The sequence below is a fragment of the Canis aureus genome, chromosome 16, assembly GCF_053574225.1.
Source record: "Canis aureus isolate CA01 chromosome 16, VMU_Caureus_v.1.0, whole genome shotgun sequence".
Taxonomy (NCBI): domain Eukaryota; kingdom Metazoa; phylum Chordata; class Mammalia; order Carnivora; family Canidae; genus Canis; species Canis aureus.
The window spans coordinates 21,638,225-21,658,600 of NC_135626.1; the positions used below are offsets into that span (position 1 = coordinate 21,638,225).

Consider the following 20,376-nt stretch of genomic DNA (forward strand, 5'->3'; position numbering starts at 1 on the left):
AGGACCCTCTTGTTCTACCTTCTTGAATTTGACAAGCTAGCATTAGTCGGACCTTAAAAGAAGTGGGGGTGCCACTCAGTACCACCCGGCAAACTGTCGGGTTAGCAGAGCTACCCCACCAGCAAGCCTTGGCCCTTGGTAATCCCCCAGTGAAAGGAGTCATGACCTCACAACAGGGGTTGAGAGCTCACAGAGATCCCGCTGCTACTAACCCCTGAACATATTTTGTGTGTCTCAACTGCAGTAACAAGGGGCCCAGCAAAATGAGGAAGCAGCTTGTTCAAGATTTGGGAACCACTCCTACTATTTATTCACTGAAGCTCAGACTCAGGTTAGATATGATTAGGGTATAGCTGCCCCATTGAGCCTTTTATGGGACCAAGTCTCCCGAAGCCCACCAGTCCCAACCCTCCACCATTCACACAGGTGCCTAAGGGATCTCCTATAGTTTGTGTCTGATTGTTGTTCTCCCCTGCCCTCCATCCCTCAGAGGCTACCCATTTATCTGTGGGGCTTTGAGATCTCGCTCCTGATACTATCTCTAGTCTCTTCATTCATTAGTTTCTTGCTAGCCCACTTCACTGAAGTCAGCCACATGCTGACAGTTCCAAAAAAAGCCATAATGTGCCAAATATCCAGGTCTTTACTCACAATGCTCCCTCTGCCTGGAGTGCCCCTCTGCTCCTGTCTATGCAATGACCCTCCTGTGCAGCTCTCAGTGGTCACCTGCATGTACCTGACTCCATCAAGCCTTTCCTAATTCTTTCTCTGGGCCCCCCTGCTTGTATACACTCTGAGATGGTGGACCTGCACCTGTTAGTGCACTGTTGTCCCCTTTGGGACTGTGCTGTTCAGCTTTCTGTGAAGCAGCCAAGGGCTTGGGCTCTGGGCTCTGAGTTGTAGCTCTGATCCTCCCTGCCGTGTGATTTTAGCAATCTACTTATCTTCCTATTTCCCCATCTGTCCAATGGGGATGATGACAGTACCCTCCTCATTGGATTATTGAAAGAATCAAATACGAAAATTCAAGCAAAGTGTTTTGCTGCACTATTTGGCCTGTGGTGGACACTCAGCTATAGCCATTTTTTGTTATCACTATTATCACAATTGGCATCCCCCAACTGGTATGGCACTCAGCAGGAACTACAGAAAGTATATATAAAATCAAGGAGTGATGTAGAAAGTCCAATCTCACTAAGAGAGTCAGACCATTCATTAAATTCTTACCTCCTGGGCACCTGGGTGGCTCAGTGGTTGAGCGTCTGCCTTTGGCTTGGGTCATGGTCCTGGGATCCCAGGATCGAGTGTGGCATTGGGCTCCCCATGGGGAGCCTGTTTCCTCATCTGTCTGCGTCTTTGCCTCTCTCTCTGTGTCTCTCATGAATTAATAAATAAAATATCAAAGTAATAATAATAAATTATCTGCTAATAAGTAGTTGTTGAAGGAATGAGTGAGCAAGAGTGGATGAAGTATGACTTCAGACTGGAATGAAGTTGCAGAGTGAGCCCAGGGTGGGCAGAGGGCAGATGAGAGGTTGCCCAGTTTCTGTAGATAAGACCCAAGATGGCATTGCCACATGATGGCAAAAATGAGGGAGCCAGAGGGCCACAAAGCTGGACAGCACACAAGTGAGGTGGTGCCACTCCCCAGGGTCAAGAAAGTGATTACTGGAAGATCAGAAATCTGTCCTTTGAGAACATTTATGCAGCTCATGTTTTCTGTAATTATTACCTTTGTGCCATCTTTCAATCTTCAGCACGATAATCTGTTTTTAGCATTTTCTTTGGGGGGGGGGGAGTTGTTTTTGATGTCAGCCTGTCTCAGCTCTTCTAAGGAGAAACTAGGAAAATGACTGAGCTGGAATGTAAATAAGAGAATGCAGTCAAGTGATGACAACAGTGTTTTGGAGTGAGACCTGCCCGAGTATGATGCCAGCTGATCCTGGGACTGTTTTGTGTCTCGGTTTCCTGATCAGGAAAATAGGGATAAAAATAGTGTTCACTGCAGAGGGCTGCTGGGAAGCTGGAATAAGATCATGTCAGTAGAGTGCCACATGTGGACAGACAGGAAAAGCAGAAGTTAAAGGCATCAGGGAGGTGCAGCATGCAGAGGGGAGAGGGGCACAGAGTCTAAGAGCCCTTAAGAGGCAAGTGAACTCTGGAGCTTTGAGCATCTGGAGCAACCAAGACTCCCTTCCACAGTGTAGTCTATTCACCTAGAGTGTTCTTTGTTCTATTCAAATAAGGAAGATTGTTATGTTATGGGGACTGGATAACCATTTTCAAATATCTGATGAGCAAGATGAGGGGGAATGGTACAAGGCCCAGTGACCTTGTCCTTTCCAAGCCTCAGTGCCTCTGATCTAAGAATGGGGAAGAGCCTGGGAGGGTTCAAAGCAAGGCTGATCTTACAGGTCTTGGGGAAGAGGAGGAAGCAAGACAGAGGTTATGAGTGTGGGCTTGGGAGACAGACTGGCTTTGATTTCTGGCTCTGCCACTTGTTAGCTGTGCAGCTTTGGGAAAACTATTTAACCTCTCTGAGTCTCAATTTTATCATTTTAAAAGATGATAATAATTCCACAGTGGGGTTTTGTGAGGATAAAGTGATAGAACGCACAGAGAGCATTTATCCTTACCTGGTGTGTAGAACATGGTTAAGTGATTGATTAATCACATTTAAGCATAGTAATACTTATAACAATAAGATAAATAATTATAAAAAGATAACTTATAAGAATAACAAAATAATCAAATGACATAATAATAATGTTTATGATTGTCGTTGTTGGTGAGGTACTGCACAGTTCTCTGTCATGGTTCAAATTACACTTGGAATTCGGGGATAGGGACACCGCCTCTCTAGCACTCAGGGCTGCATGGTTTTGGAACAGCATTCTGAGCTTCATATCTGGAAAGACCAATTAGAAGGATATCTCGTCCATACCCTGTCCAAAACCTTGACCATGAGCCCTACGATTCTGGAAGCTTCTTTCCCCGGTGATTAGTGGAGAGTATTAGTAAACACTTTGGAGCACCCTTTGTTGACTCTTCGTTGACCAGCCTTGTCTCTGACCTCACAGCAACAACAACACAGATGATAATAGTAACAGCTGATATTTATCTTTGTGTTTGATTTTCTCCACATATCACCTAATTTAGTCTTCAAGCAGCTTTGAAAAGTGTCTCCACTTTGCAGATGGGGCTCTGGAAGTTCCAATAACTCACCCAAGGCCATGGGGAATGAGCTGAAGGGCTCATTCATTAAGGGAATATCAGAGGCCATTTCTCTTATAATAAGGATGAGAGTAACAGGGGTGACCAGCCTCACTTCTCCCTGTTGTTTCTCCCAGAGGCATCAGCACCAGGGCCTTAGAAACACCAGGCCTCAACCATGCTGCTCTTCTCCAAGGACTGGCCAGGGTGAAGTCTGTGGGATTATCCTTTTTGTCAATGAAATGCATCCAGACAATAGACTATGACGCTCAGGGGCTTGCTGTGGCTCTCCTCGCCACTGTGAAGGTGTTTCCCCAGGAAAGAGAAGGCTCTTGTGTAAGCAGTTCCCCACCTGGGAGGGGTCACCTGCTTCTATAGGCAGCCCTGACATCTGGACATGACATGGAAGTAGCCCTGGATGGACACCAGGCCATAGAATGGTCAAGGACAGCACAGAAGGACAGGTTAGGAAATAAACAGCGCATAATCTTCCCACTCCTTATCCCTGCTGAAGACTTGGACATCTCGAGCTGTGGGTCACAGAGAGCCCCTTTCTGTTGGGTAGAAGGACTTCTGGAGTTGGCTTCTCCAATGCCTCATGCGTTCAGACCGTGTGTTTATTCATTTTTTTAAGATTGTATTCATTTACTCATGACAGAGAGAGAGAGAGAGAGAGAGAGAGGCAGAGACACAGGCAGAGGGAGAAGCAGGCTCCGTGCAGGGAGCACGATGCAGGACTCGATCCCGGGACTCCAGGATCAAGCCCTGGGCTGAAGGCAATGTTAAACCACTGAGCCACCTGGGCTGCCCCAGACCCTGCATTTATGATGGATTTGCCATGCCTGCCAATTGATAAGGCCAGCAAAGCCATAAAAAAGTAGAGCATGCATTCCTTCCCATCTGGGACTGCACCCAGATGTCACTATCTATAGCAGCCCCTCTCACCACCATTTATTTGCTTCTCAGCCAATCCTTGTCTAAGGTAGGAAGGGGCTAGGGGCAATTATACCATATCTCCAGGGTCTGACTTCTTCCCTTGGTCACTAATCTAGTGTCCCTGAGATCCCATCTTGATGGCCCAAGCCTACCTTCTATGTGAGGCCCCAAGAGCTCCAGGCTTGCAGAGATACTTCCTGCCTTATTCCTTGTTCCTTAATCTGTCTCAGGATCCAGCCCTTGGCCTGGGTGCTCTGAGCTCCTTATTTCCCAACGACTTGGTCGTTGCTGTTGTTCTGCAACTTGTATACCTGAACCCCTGAAACAAGCCCAAAAGAGTCTGACATCCAGTCCCCTTGGGTCTCCGAACAAAGCCTGCCCCTGGATTACCCCTTGCTGGGCCCCACATGCCCGCCTCAGTCTCTAGTTACCTGAATGGGCTGCCCACATACCAATAGTGCCATGGGACTGTCTGCTATTGTCTATCCTCCAAATTTCAGGGTAATTGTTTCTCTCTGCTAGATCATCCCCTTTCCTTTGGGGCTCACTAGTTACCTATCCCCTCCCCTTCTGGCCTCCCTTGTCTGGCTACAATGAACATGGCTAAATCGGTCCTATCCCAAGGCTTAACACAACCTTCACCTAAGGTAATAAGAACATGACACTCTTAATAATCAACATTTTCTAAAAGCTTTTACAACATTCCTGCAACATGCCAATTTATGATGCACGATGCTGAAAATTCAGAGAGAGGATCCTTGTGATATTGGAGTTTTGGTTTAGTGGAGGAGAGAGTCAGTCAATAAACTGGCAGGCAAGGAAGTAGAGTAATATACTTTGGCAAACAGTGATTATCTTGGACAGAGAATTATGTGAAATTTCACACATTCCAAGTCACACATTTCTATAATATTAAAAATTTTACAAGCATGCACTAAGCAGCGAAGGAAGTAAATATAAACAAACAAAAGAATATTTGTCATTCAACTCTAAGACGATCCCCAAATCACTGTTTTAATCAAACAACTGAGTATATGGTGATGCCTTTAGGAAGAAAAGGAAGACCACAGTGGAGTTGGTTGGATTACATACAACTGCTGTATTTATAGGGCAGTAATGATAATAATAATGTAGCTAAGATTTAGTGAGCACTTGCTACATCTCTGACACCGTGCTAATTGCTTTAAATACATTGTTTCAATGAACACTCCAGGCATTATTATCCTCATTTCCAGGAACTGTAGGTTAGGTTAGAACAAGTCACTTGGCCACTATCTCCTAGCTGGAAGGCTGAGGGTCTGGGACTCTAACCAGGTCATTCTTCTCTCAGGCTGGCAGGTCCATTTCCTTTAGAAATACTGTCTGCATTAGGGGGTGTTAGCACATCACAGCAGCACTGTTGAAAGCCTAAAGTGGGAGGCAGCATTTAATCTTCTCTGCAAGTGAATTGTTGAAGTATGTATTTTTAAACCTCCAAGGATATGCTGAGAATCTCTAAGGAAGGCAGTTTAATAAACAGAGTGACGAAGAGGCAGGTGTATTTATTTTTAGCATCTGTCTGTACAGAGGAGGCATCAGAGGCAGAGAACGAGAAATTGTCCTGCACATTAAGGGAGGAAGCTAAGAACTGGAAATAGGAGAACTAGAAGCTCCCAATTCTCCAACTTCACTTCCCAGTAGGTCCCCCTTAGAACAGAGCCTCATCTCCATGATCTCACTGAGAGTCCCACACAAAAGCACCCATAAGGATGCTCACTGCAACCATAAAACTTAGGAAACCACAGAAATGTCCATTGTTGGAGACACCGGCTAAACAGATTGGAGCCCCCACACACAAAGGAATAGTATAGAGCCATTTCAACAATTGATATAATTTCACTTGAACTGACATGGACCAATGTCCACGAGGTGTTACTTAGAGAAGCAAGCAAAGTGCACAATATTGTGTTATTTTGTATGGGAAGGTATGCAAATATATTGTGTGCATATATGCATATTAGTATATATCCAAAATGCTAGTATATGCATAGAAACATGTGAAGAGAAAGACATCGAAATGCTAACAGGAGCATCGGAGAATTTCCTGGTTTAAGTTGTGTGTTTCTGAAATGCAATAATGTTTCTATGGAGACCCTTGATTTGAAAAAGAAATGACCATTAAACAGAAACAGAATAATCTTAGACTTACTCTTGCTCCTACCCACCTCCCCCTCCCCCTCTCCCCCCCTGGCCAACAAGAGGAACCTTGCAGGGAAGAGGGCTGCCTCCACCCCTCTCATTACCATGCGCCAGGCCATCTGGCCCCAGACCTCAGTAACAGGCCACCTCCTTGTCCTAGAAAGCTAACAGGACCCACCCTGGCTAGTGATAAGCTTAGGAAAACAAACTTCAAAGATGCCTGCCCCTCCTTTTTCCATCTCCATAAGGGTGCCCTGATTTCCTTCTCAGAGCCCAGATTTTCAGGGAACATCTCTGCAGCCGAGAAGATGTCAAATGAAGATTCTCACTTATCCATTCTTCTCCTTTGAGGGAGCAAATAGGTCTCAGGGTTTATGCCGAGCTATACATATACACACACAACATACAGACACATACCCACACGAATGCACACATGCACGCACCAACACACTAAATGACTGAGACAAACGAGTTACAACTTCTCAAGCCCCACGCTCACAAAGCTACAGACACATGGCAATAACATACAGGCACACGCATGCACCTTCCCTCACCGCCCGCCCCAACACACAACACAATTGTCTAATTATCTCCAGCTTTGAAAGAGAGAAAAAAGACAGGTGTAGCTCCAGTCCCTCCAGCAGGTTGACCACAGGCCCTTCAGCGCTTGCAAACCTGTTTTCTCTTCCCTCGCCACCTCTTCCTCTCTACCTCCTCCTTCTTGCCCTCCCCCTCCTCCTCCCTTTCCTCTCTCTCCAGTTCTGCTGCTGTCCCTACTCAAGCTTTTTTTTTTTTTTTTTTCGCTTTTCTTCTTAGTGTTAGAGGTTAAATGATGTACAAATAGAAGCAGGAGCTGGACCACCAATTAAAAGCTGCCTGGGGCAGCAAGGAACAGATTTTCCCTTGATTGTTTGTTTCTACCCTGGGTCTGTCTGTTCTCCACTGCCTCTCCCAAAGAAACAAGCTGGCACCTGGCGTGCCCTTTCTTTTTTTTTTTTTTTTTTTTTTTAATTTTTTTTTTATTTATTTATGATAGCCACAGAGAGAGAGAGAGAGAGAGAGAGAGAGAGAGGCGCGGAGACACAGGCAGAGGGAGAAGCAGGCTCCATGCACCGGGACCCCGACGTGGGATTCGATCCCGGGTCTCCAGGATCGCGCCCTGGGCCAAAGGCAGGCGCCAAACCACTGCACCACCCAGGGATCCCCTGGCGTGCCCTTTCTTAGCAAGCACCTCAGACCTGAGTTTCTATCTCCTGGCTCTGCTACATTCCTTTTTCTTCCCCACAGCTGGTCCCCTCCAGCCTCTGTGGCCATCCATAGCTCACCCCACCTTACTTCCACATACGGGGACTGCGTTTGGAGAGAGGAAGAAGAAGGGCTGGGAAGGAGCTCCTTGGGGTCAGGGAGGACTAAGAATATTTTTTCTGGGATGGGTGGGAACATATTTTTTCGCATCTTTGTTCACAAGTTCCAGTGAAAGGGGTTGGGGCTGATGAGGGATATGTCCACTTCCCACCTTGTGGCTATGAAGACCCATGCCTTTGCCAGTGTCACTAAGAAGCTTTGATTGATTGATGAGCACCGTCTGCCACAGAGCCCAGAATGTTAGCTGGAGGAGTAGAACTACATACATGTACTATTTGCATGCATGCACACCTAGTTTGCATACATACATCCACATTTATTTGTCCTTTGCTGAAACTACCACATTCTGGACACAGTGTTGGGACCTAGGCACCATAGTGAATAGGGAGACGGGTGTAGCCAATCCTGCCAGTGCCCCCCCCGCTCATGAGGCTGCTCACAGAGAACCACTGTAACTGCCTGGGGGCCTCTCCTGCTCTCCACTGGCTGTGCAAGCACATTTCATCCCTTCATAGGATGAGCTAAAAGTACCAAAAGATTAGTAGCACTGGAAATGCCATCAGCCAAGGATGGATGGGAAGATAGTGGGCATATCTCAGCTTCCTCGTCCCTCAGCTACTGAAAGTCTGAGGCATGTTTCCCAGCATGGCAGGACTGGGCTAGAGATGTCCCAGTGGCAATAGGGTTAATAACACAGCCTTTATGGCTTCCTCTCCTTCTCTGCTTCCTTTTCCCAAGCCAAGAGAGTGGAAAGAGGCCATAATTAGACTCTAATGAGTGACAGCAAGGTGAGAATGTGTTCTAGGTCTAGGAGACCTAGACCAAGGGGTGTTGAGGAAGAGCATCTGGAGGAAGGGATGTAGAGCTGAGCCAGGGACAGGTAGGGGCGAGGACGAAAGACTTGCAGTTTGACTCACTCCTCCCTCGGGTACCGTCAGCAGGGTCAGCCTGCTTCAGACTCACGAAATCAGGCAGAGGAAGTGGCGTGGAAGCACTTGGTAAACTGGCAAGCATTCTGTCATGCGAAGAATCATTCAAATGTGACCAGGCAAAGCTCTAATACATCCCCTCGCCAGGGTCTACACGCAGTAAAATTGTGAAGTCGGGCAGTTTATCTTCAAAGCCACAGCTCTTTCTGGGCCCTTTTCCAGAACTTCGAGGTCACATCACCCTGTGAACCTTTTGCTCTCTTACCTCTTTTAAAATCTGCACTAAGAAAAGTCTCTGATGTTCGTCCTATACCCATCGGGGTGATTTTAAGTCAAAAGGTTCCCTCTCTGGTATCCCTGAGCAGCCTACTCATTACTCCCAGAGAGGAAGTGCCCTGTGCAGCCACCTCCGGGAGGGCACTGGAGCTGCCTACCTGAGCCACCCAGCAAGTGCCAGGGCCTCCATGTTTCTTCCCAATGGGAGACCCATCTCAGTTCAAATCCCAGTCTGCAAATAACTCTTCTCACCAAAAGTGGTGGCAGAAAATCTCTCCTCTGCCCCATGCTGAGGATGGATAGAAAATGCAGGTTAAGAGAAAAGCCAAACGGAACAAAGCTCACCCTTGTTTAACAAATAGAACCAGCAGCCAGCATTTGGCAGAGCTTATTGGAGGGAATAAAAGCCTCCGAAAAAAAAATCAATGGATAATGATTATACTTAAAGTGCCCTTTGAGCAATTGCATTAGCAGAGATGGAGAATGCCTGTAAATAGTAACAAGGGCCCCAATAGAAGGAAATGACTATAACGGGACAAAGATTACCCATGTCTGAGTCTGAGTCCTCCTGAATTCCCCCACCCATGCCCGCACCAGGAGAATTTTTTTTTCTTTTTTCTGGCAGGCTGGGCTGGGTCAGATCTTGGCCTTTTTTTCTTATGGAAAATTTAAAATGGGGCTGCAGTAAAGAGAATGCTAAGGAAGTCGGAGGGGTGTTTGATCTGCATAATAAAGATGTAAGAGAAAAAAGAAGGGGCGGGGAGCAAAGCTGCCAGCCAGAGCAGCTGAGGATTGAGGAAGAGAATTTGGGGGTAAATCATATCTAGAAGAGATTATTTAGAAGAGCAATAAAGAATGAGGAGGTTTTTAAAGAGATTTTCCTTGAATTAAGAATGCACACCCACCTTTTGCATTTTCATCAAAAGACAAGTCAAGAATGAAAACATCATTTAATCACTGTTTGGTTGCCAGACTCTCTTCGAAACTGGAACCACAAAACGCCCCATGATCTACCTGGATTACACAACCAATCCCACACAGAGAAAGGGGACCTGAGATGGTAGGGGACGCCTAAAGGATCAACAGAACCCAGAAATGTAACTCAGGCCATGTGGGCACCACCATTCTCCCAGCAGCTACACTTGTAGAAGTCTTTACCATGTTCTCAGTGACAAGAAACTGCAAGGGCCCCTGGGGCCTCCTGCATAGTGTTTGGAGTTCTCTGTGTCTGTGCGTGTCAATGTTAATTGCATAGTAAACTACATGCAGTTACCATCCCGGAGTGTTAGCCAACCATGCTCCCTGGGTGCCCTGGGTGTCTGCAGAGCCCTGTAGGTATTGCTGTGTGCAGACACTGGTGCCCTCACCTGTCTGTGAGAGTCAGGTTTCTGCTGTTGAGAGCAGGCACCTCCATGAAGGCAAACCCTTTACAGACATTCAGGGAGACATATTTCATTTTGGGCTTGCTACATATTACACTGAATCTCTTCTTTAGAAAAATAAAAACTCTAACTCTGGCTGAAGAAGAGTAGGTGATCCAATGGGAGAGGAAGCCCTCTTAAGGCTATGGAGTCACACTGATGCTGACATTAAGCTCCACTGGGCCGGGCTGCCTATTTCCCTACAAGGAAGGATGTTTCTGTCCCCTTTCCTCTCTCCATTAGATGGTTCTTCTCATGGGCCAAAAGAATGACTTCCTGGATTCTTCACAGGCTCTCCCTGGCCCTGGCCCCAGAGATTTCTGTTCCTCTGTTCAGTGCCTGCCTATGGACCGGGCTCAGAAAGGAATTCTGAGTGGATTGAAAAGGTGGAGGAAAAAAACCCCCTCCCTGCTGTTTTATAGAACATGGGCATACAGCACGATGCCCTGTACACACTGCTCAGCATGTAATACAAGCTCTGTTCTTCTTGCACATACAGCCCTGAACACAATAACAGTCTCTGCCGACGTGGACTCTCTATTACCAGTGCTGGAAGGGCCCTAGGGATTTGATAGATGAGGAAACTGAATCCAGGGGAGGTCAAGGAATTGCTCAAGGCTACACAACAGGCTACGGTTGACCCAGGACTTGAGCTAGTATTCCAGTCTCTTTGTCTATTGCTCCTCTTAGTCAGATCAGACATGTATACACACCATAGTATAGAGCATGCCCCACTCCATCATCCTAGAAGATCCTCTTTTTGCAGCTGAATGGAATCACTCCAGGATATAGGAAGACTGAGGGCCACCCCTGAAGTTGTAAAAGCCTTGCCGTTTCCTCCTTGGGCCCACAGAGGACAGTGAGGGATTCCTGGTGACAGGAAAAATTAAAGGCCAGGCAGGAATGCCATTAGCAACCAGTTAAGTGGCACATGTAAAAGGGACCGGCAAGAGCTAGAGCAAGCCTCACTCTCCTTATCTGTAGGATGGGTATATAACAGGTCCTATAACACAGGGCTGAGAAAAGAGTAAGTGAGCTCTAAGAAGATCATATATACCTGAGTACAGGGCCAGTATATGTAACCATGGTTACTGGAGGGCACTGTGACCTTGAGTAGGACAACAGGACCTACTGTGACTGCAGCTGGACCTACAGCGTGTAAACTATCTCAAGAGGGAAGTAGATGATGCTGTAAGTCTTGGGGCAACAGAAAGAACCCTAGCAGTTCAGCTGCCCAGCCGGTCTCCATCCAGTGAGATCTGGGACTTGAAGCCTAGCTCTACCAGGCGGGCAGCAGAGGACACTGTGAAACCCTTCTCCACCCTGCCCCAAGCCTCAATCAGGAGTGGCTCAGGAGCTGTCACTGGTCTGGGTGTGCAGCAAGGGGCTCCTGAGGATGCTGTGCAAGCTCTGGAAAAGGCAGAGATGGGGAAGTCTGGTACTAGCCCACAGTCAGGGAGACTCTGAAGTTAGTTCTGACACAACGTGCTATTTGTGATCTCTAGCAGTCTTAGCATGATGCCTGACTTTCTTGGGTGCTCGGTAAATATTGGTTGAATGAATGGATCAGTCGATAATACAGATGGAGGTCAAATTTGACCCCAAAATTCTAAAGCCTTTATTCTCTCACTTTCCATCTATCAAGCCTTCCTGTCAGAAGTCAGAATTTCCTTTGTAATACCTTGGGCTGGCCTTTGGTTATCTTCCACAGCCTCTGGCTCCAAGCCTTGTGAGTATTGCCTGGAAATACAAATTCCCATTTGATTTTTTCCCAAACACCTCAGTTAATTACATGATGCTGTCTGGTCAGGACCTTATCTCTGTATCATATGAACCTGAGAAAAGAACACCTCTGGGTTACATCCTTGAAATGCCATGTGCCTTCATTAATGCTTGGCCCTGACACAGGGTGGGACACCTTTGAGCCTTGTTGGAGCACAGCTGTCCAAGGGCTGTGTCACGGGGCCCCTTGCAGCCGGAATTCAGTCCAGACTGCCTGCGGCTGGGCACACTAATTGGTTGGCCATATCAGGTACTCTTGGCAGTTCCAGCCACTGTGTGGATGCCCCAGTCACCTTCCCCACCATTAAAGACAGAGATTTTCAAACTCTCCTGGCTATGACCCACGGTGGGAAATGCATTTTATTGAGTGACCCCGTGAATCTATGAATGCATTGTACACTCCATCATTCTCAGATTTTTTCACATCTTAACCTTTCAGAAATTTGGGTGAGTCTTATTAACGATGGTATCTTGCCATTAATTGACAGTATTTTTTTTCTTTTTAAATGGTACATAAAATTTGGTGTTTTCCAATAAAGTATGACTTTGATTCATTGAAATATAGCATAAGGGTAACTGAAAAAAACACTCTTATCTTTACGACTCGATGTCCTATGATATTTTCTATGTGCTATTCTATTTCTTTTAATTTTTTTAAAGATTTATCTATTTGAGAGAGAGAGATGGTGAGAGAGAGAGCATGAGTTGGAGGGAGGGACAGATGTTGAGGGAGGAGCAGAATCCCTGCTGAGCAGGAAGCGATGCAGGCTTTATCCCAGGACCCTAGGATCATGACCTGAGCCTAAGGCAGATGCTTAACTGACTGAGCCACCCAGGCTCCCCTCATTTCTTTTTAATGCTAGTCACTACTACCCTTTTAGTCAACTTCAGCACCCTCTATAGGGTCTCAACCTACTGTTTTCATCACACTGCCATGGAGACTGTTGTTCATTATATGATTGTATCTCTCCAAATTCAAACCCAATATGATAATATTAAGAGGCCTAATATTAGGCCTTGGGGGGGGTGTTGGTAATTAGGAAATTAATGTCCTCATAAAAGGGACCCCGGAGAGTTCCCTTATCCTCTTCACCATGTGAGGATTCCATGGAAAGTTGGCTGTCTATGAACCAGGAAGTGGGTCTCAGTGGATATTGAATCTTTGGGCACCCCGATCTTGGACTTCCTAGCTTTCAGAACTGTGAGAAATAAATGTTTAAGCCACTTAGTCTGTGATATTCTGTTAGAGCAGCCTAAACTGGTAAAAGCAGGGACAGAGGAAGGTGCTCGGGATCTCTGCAACTAAAGAGGATTTTCAGTAAAAGGGTGACCCTGAGATTTATAAGGGTTGAGTGATTGGGCGCAGTGAACAAGTCATGTTTAGAAATGTGGGGAAGAAAGATGAAAAACTTGAGTTTCTATGCCACCTCCCTTCCTTACTAACCAGACAATGTGGATGTGTTATTTAAATTATTAGTGTCTCGGTTTTCTCAGCTGCAAAGCACTAATCAGAGCTCCCCTCATTCAGAGTTGTTGTTAACATGAGAAATAAAAAGTTCAAGGCTTTGACTCAAGGACTGCAGGTAGTAGGTGTTCAATATGGTGGCAATCAGGTCATTGGTAATGATGATGATGTGAATAACATGAAAGGAAGTAGCTCAATACCTAGCAGTTATTATTAAAGGTAGTAAAAAGAGTTGTATGCAATATGACATCAGCTGATATAAAGATTTTGACTTGACAATTATCAACAGAATTGTAACCTATTTTATTCATTTAATTTTACTTGTCTTTGCATCTACAATTAAAACCCTAGTCCTTGTCTAATACAATATTCAGTGAATCCATGGAAGGCACCTATGTAAGAGCCATGTACGGGTCCCCACTGATGGGAGTGCCATTGTTGAGTTGTCTTCTTAGTCAGGCTCTCTGGCTTTCATTTGTACTTCTCATCACAGTATGGATCTCCCAAACTTTGGGTTCAGTCAAACCTTTCCAACATGACCTTATGAATCTCATATATTATGTGTTAACATGTGCCTCCAATAAATTGCTTTACTAGCTCCCTGTAGTGATGCATTTTTCTGACATACCCTTTCCTCATTGATTACTACAGCCATTGGTTAACTGAACCTGGTACTTTTACTTGATCAACCCTACATGGTTTCACTCCTTTTCATTCCTAACTGGTATCCTCTTTCATCAGTGTTCTCTGTGTGTCTTTGTCAGCCTAGATGTTCATTTTGGTTTCATCTCTATTTGATCTGCCCTCTGATGTTTCATTAGCATTTCTTCTATCATGTCTCAGGATTATTTCCCATGATTCGGCCATTATACACTTCTTAAAACTTGCAGACCTTTGAAAAACTGAATGGATGCTCATGGAAGCATAACTTCTTTGATTATGTAAATTAACCCTTGGAAATGCATTCGATGATCGACAGTATTTTAATGCACTGTATTAAGTTAAAAATGGGTGAGGTGTGTTTAATATTACATGCTGAAGAAATTCCAAGCTTAATTTCAAAAATATTAAGTAATACTCAGAGATGCATGTAATTCTAATGAACAAACAGATACTTCCTGTCATCTATCGCTGTCAACATATGTAAATTAACAAACATGGTTTTATAAAGAGTACTGGGTGCCGTGTGTTCATTGGCTTCAGTCCATATGCAAAATATTCATGGACATTTTTAGCTAGATATATAGGAAGTTTAAGTAGGTAGGTGGGAAGGAAGGTAGATACATAGGAAAGTAGATAGGCATGCAGGTAGATAGGAAATAGGCAGAAAGGAAAATGTGTATGTCATGGGTAAGTAGGAAGCTAGATATGGGGGAAGGTAGATATGTAGATAAGTAGGAAGATAGGAAATTAGAAAGGTAGATAGGATGATAAATATGTAAGAAGGTCAGAAGGTAGAAAGGTAAGTAGGTAGGAAGGGAGGTAGGAAGACAGAGAGAGGGAGATAGACAAAAGATAGAAAGAAAGGTGATATAGATGATAGATAGATAGATAGATAGATAGATGTAAAAATTCAAAGATTGATAGAGTCATCATCATTATTATTTTGCTTTGCTTTTCAGAATTAGCTACGTGACAAATTGTTATAATCCACCACGTGTTACAGGTATTTTAGTTTGCAAAGAGCATTGTTAAAGTCACCAAATGTGGAAATGTTAGATTGAAGTGGTTCTGACACCCACAGTCTACGTAAGCAAACCAAAACCTAAGCTAGAGTCCATGTACTCATATATGAGAAAACAGAGCTTCAGGACAATCAATCACAAACAGCCACCTGGGCTTTCCCAAATAAGGCAACCACTTAAGCTTCTCTGTAAAAACCTTTCCCCTAGCTCCTTGTCTAGGTGGAATGCTCCTAACTACTTTTGGTGTAGTTCTGCTCTATTTTAATCAATGTATGCTCAAAATAAATTCTTAATAATTTTAATATACCACAGTTTATCTTTAAGCATCCATCCTCATCATCTCCTGACTACTCAGTAACAGAGGCATAGAGAATATTCCCATTTGACAGAGGTGGAAATGGGATCTCAGTGAGGTGAAGTGACTGCATCTAATGTAATGCCACAAATAAATGGCAATCTGGAGCTCAGTCCCTGGGTTCCTAATTCAGTGTTTCTTCCACCATATCAGGTGGAGAGAAACGACAATAGGGAAGCAACAAAGGCAGTTCTGCTCTCACCATTCATTCTGTGTAGGACTTTGATTCCATTTAGAACACAGAACAATCTAGAAGGAGTCACAGTTCTGGGCCCAAGCCTCTTTGGCCATCTCAGAAAGCAACAGTAAAACAAAACAGCCCAAGTCTGTTGGTTTGCTCAGTGGTCAGCCATGGGCCCAGCCAAGTTGTAAAGCAGAAAATCTTGACTTCTAATTTTCTTGACCAGCAATTCTGAAGCCCTGAGCCCTCTCTTTCTTGTGAGTAGAGACACTGAGACAAGAGTTGGGATGTCCTGATGCTTAAATAGGATGTTTACTCCTTACCCAGGTATCTGATGCCTAGCATTTGAACTAAATATGCAGCAGGCTAGTTCTTGGAGAGTTCTGATACAATTAACCCACAGTGCCCTCCACAGGGCTTTGGGGCCAGTTTATTCTAATCCCTGATTGTTAAGGTGCAACTTAGTCCTTGCAGAAATAGGGCAGCCTTTCTGCCCTACTCAATAGATTGAATAGTGTTGTTGTGTGTCTGGTGTATGGCAGCACTTCCCATTATTTAATTATAATTCTTACAACACACCTGTGAGAATATTATTATTCCCACTTTAAAGACAAGAAAACTGGGATCCCTGGGTGACGCAGCGGTTTAGTGCCTGCCTTTGGCCCAAGGCGCGATCCTGGAGACCCGGGATCGAATCCCACGTCGGGCTCCCGGTGCATGGAGCCTGCTTCTCCCTCTGCCTGTGTCTCTGCCTCTCTCTCTCTCTCTCTCTGATGACTATCATAAATAAATAAATTTAAAAAAATAAAAAAAATAAAGACAAGAAAACTGAAGCTTGAGAAGGCTTTGCAAACTCATCAATGGTGAACAGCTAGTACATGGTAGACATGGAATGTGAACTCATGCGTGCCTGATACCGAAGCCCACTCTATTTGCACTATATCAGATTAGTGGCCCCTGAGTGCTTTGTCTTCAGACTCCCTGGAGACTTGGACCCCAGATTTTAAAGGAATTCTATCTTCCAACTCAGTTGTTCTACCACGAACAACGATCCCAAGCTGTATGAGAAAATTTAGCAGCCATGGTGCAGAATTCTCTGAAGCCTGACACAGATCAGGAACAGAGAGAAGATAAGAAGTGTGTTTATTACAGATTATGGGTGAAAGACTTGGATAAGGAAAAGATTGCATTGTACTGAGCAATGACCTTATGCAGGATAAAGAAGAAACATGCTACCCGTTAGTCAGATCCCCAGGTGCTAGCATGGCAGCAAAGGTACACTTGGAATGTGCAAAGGAGCGGGGGGAGGAGAAAGACATGAGAATACATCACCACTAGCTTCCTCTTGCACCTGGATGATGTGAGAGGGTGGGAGAAATGGGCCTTGGTGTTCCTGAATCAACAGGAGCAGAGACACCATTGGAGGGAAAAGAAGACCTTCCATATTTTGCATGGGGCAGACTTTGTCTAGACCCCGGTTTTCTCAAATTCCAGGTATTAGAAACAGAAATAATAAAACCATGTCTCTTCCACAAATTCAGGTCTACTGAAAATCAGATTCCTCAGCAAGCTGAGATGGAACTATTGGTGAGGAGACAGTTCCTGGGATAGAAACTTCTTAGTGTGGACCAGCCATGGGGCAGGGGGGCAGGGGCTCAGACAAAGAGGCTACTTGTTTCCTACTCTGAAAGTGCTTATATCAGCAATGAACAAGAAAGCAGCACACTGACAGAGCAAGGTAGGAAGGAAAGTGAAAGAAAGCCAACAGATGTGCTGGGAGGGCTGATGGTTAGTAGAGCAGCCGACAGAGGCAGGTGAGGGGCAGCATTCCCACCAGGGACCCTTCTTGGAAATGGCCCAGAGGACTGAGCCCATAGCCTCTGAGCCAGTGCTTTGGCCAGGTGGAAGGCTGCCTTGAACAGGAAGATAAAGTAGAAGAGTATCATGAAAAGTACCTGCCTCATGTGGCCACAAGCCCTTGTTACCTCTGTTTCTTAATCTGCAATTTGGAGAGAGGAGTTTCTGCTTTATAGTGATGTTGGGGCTATTAAAAGATACTGTGTATGTCAAGGGCCAAGCTCACTGCTTGGCCTAAAGTAGTTGTTCTGATTGGTCACTTCCTACATGTTCATTCCAATGGGAATAAAATGGTTTGTTGAGCTTCCTCTTGTATACAGTACATGGTCATTAAAAGGGACACTGGAGCCCTTCTCAGGTACAGTATAATGCCTCCACTCCACCCCCAGAGTCAGCCCGAGGGCCCCAAGGCATCAGACATGGTTCCAGCTTCTTTTCTTTGCAGTAGAAAGAAGGCCTGGGACCTGAAGATGAAGGGGTGGAGGAGCAGGGGTTGGAGCCCTGGGCCACTCGCAATGATAGGCTCTGCTCCATCATGTGTTTGTATGTATGTGAGTGCGCTACACACTCAAGATGGGCCACATATGCATGTGTGTGTTTAGGCTCACATGTATTCTTTTCGTACTCTAGAGCCTGGAGAATGACAGACAAAGGAGGAGGGAAGTTAAAACCAAAGATAATTGTCATTGGTCGATTTATTTAATGGCCTGAAAATGTCCAATTAGAGCCATGTGCATGGCTGCCTGCTGAGCTGAAGGGCTGAGTGATGCTTTGCTTTTGTCAAGGTGCCCGGTAGATGGCCAAGGTTTGCTGCCCTAGATTCCTTCCTGCCTTGACCCCCGCTGGCCACCTCCTGACTCACTAGGAGGAGGGTTCTGAGTTCCAGGCACTAGGGAAGAAGGTACCCTCTCTCCCCCAACACACACTCTCTCCCCCAACACACTGGCCAGTTAGCCAGTAGTGCCATCAAAGTTTCATCTCTGGGCTTTGCGTATGTGAACACTTACCACTGTGAATCACAAGATGTTGTACTTCCTAACTGCCTCCCCTTCTTTTTTGCCTATGAGTGAAGGTGAAGTGAATGCAGTGTTATCAGGATGAAAGTCCAGAGGAGCCTGGAGAGGGAAGCCTGGAGAGGGAAGCTCCATCTAGTGGCAGCCACATGCAATTCTGAGGGACCTGACTTCAAACCAGACCAGCCATGGCTTGTTTCCCAGATCTGCCAGCTAGCTGTGTGACACTTGGCAGCTCACTCAGTCTCTGAGCAAAGGCAACATTATGATAAGATCCAACAATTTGGGTTTACTCCACTGCATCGTTCTGGCCAGAACCACCATCATCCTCTGCCTGGGTTATTAAAACATGAGGACTTTGTTATTCACTGTAGTATCCCCATTACCTCCAACAGTACCTGCTATATTGGAGGTACTCAGTAACTATATATTGAATAAATAAGTGAAAGGCAAATCAGGTGACTGCCTAGGGCCTTAAATCTGCAAAACCCTTATGTGAATGAGAGACTTTATCAGCTAGGGTTGTCTAGTGAACCAAAGTGAACATCCTCCTATGTAGGGCAATCTGCCCTGCACAACTCCAGAGATCCTATTTACATAGAATACAGTGGCAAATGTGCCTCTGAGGCTGTTGCATAGGGGCTCAGTCAGACCTATTGGAATGAAGAACTTTCGATCCTTGCACTTGAGCATGTTCTTGATTAATTTATACAACTGTTGCCTGTGTAGACTATTCAATACATATGTGCAATTTTAGGGGAAGGCATGTTTTAAAATATTTCATCTTTAGACATCATGAAACTTCATTGTTAATATTCTAAGAACCCATTCATAATAAGAACTCTCAGAAAAAAAAGAAATAGAGGAAGCTTCTTCAACTTGATAAAGAGCATATACAAAAAAAATCTACAGCTAATACTCTTATTTCATGAAGTTCTGGCCAGAGCAACAAGGCAAGGAATGTAAATAAAAGGCATATCAATCAGAAAGAAGGAAACAAAAGGATTCTTTTTTGCAAATGACATGATTATTTATGTGTAAAGTCCCAAGGAATCCGTAAGAAAACCTCCTAGAACTAATAGATTCGGCAATACTGCAGGATGCAGGATCAATATACGAAAATCAACTGTATTTCCATATACTAGCAATAAACCCTTGGACGATAAAACTAAAAATAAAATACTTTTTACAGTTACTCAAAAAATAAAGCACTTACAATAAAAATATGTACGTTACATATTTTATATGTATTTATGTTAAAATACATATGTTAAAAATTACACATGCTGATAAAAACAATCAAAGATCTAAATAAATGGAGAGGTATAGCATGTTCACGGATTGAAAGATTCAACATATCAATTCTCTTCAAACTGATACACAGCTTAATGTAATTCCTATCAAAATCCCAACAAGATGTTTTTTTCTGTAGGTATAGATGAGATTACCCTAAAATGTATATGGAAAGACAAAGAAATTGGAATAGCTGAAACAGTTTTGAGAAAGAGTACAAAGGTAGGGATATGTCTACTCAATTTCAAGACTTATTATATAGTATGTACATCAGTCAAGACTGTGTGGTATTGGGACGCCTGGGTGGCTCAGCGGTTGAGCGTCTGCCTTCAACCCAGAGTGAGATCCTGGAGTTCTGGGATCGAGTCCCACATCGAGCTCCCTGCATGGAGCCTGCTTCTCCCTCTGCCTGTGTCTCTGCCTCTCT

At 44.8% G+C, this 20,376-nt stretch overlaps 1 protein-coding gene and 1 long non-coding RNA gene across 3 annotated transcripts in view; one reads left to right on the forward strand and one right to left on the reverse strand.

Annotated features, from left to right (window-relative positions):
• The window catches only part of ASIC2 (acid sensing ion channel subunit 2), a 994,452-nt gene that overhangs the window by 558,406 nt on the left and 415,670 nt on the right, over positions 1-20,376 (reverse strand). The gene's annotated exons all lie outside the window — the stretch shown is intronic.
• Positions 14,494-20,376, forward strand: part of LOC144286106 (uncharacterized) — a 28,238-nt gene continuing 22,355 nt past the window's right edge. The window contains exon 1 of the long non-coding RNA XR_013354207.1: positions 14,494-16,043. This is a non-coding gene — a long non-coding RNA (uncharacterized LOC144286106). The remainder of the gene's footprint in view (positions 16,044-20,376) is intronic.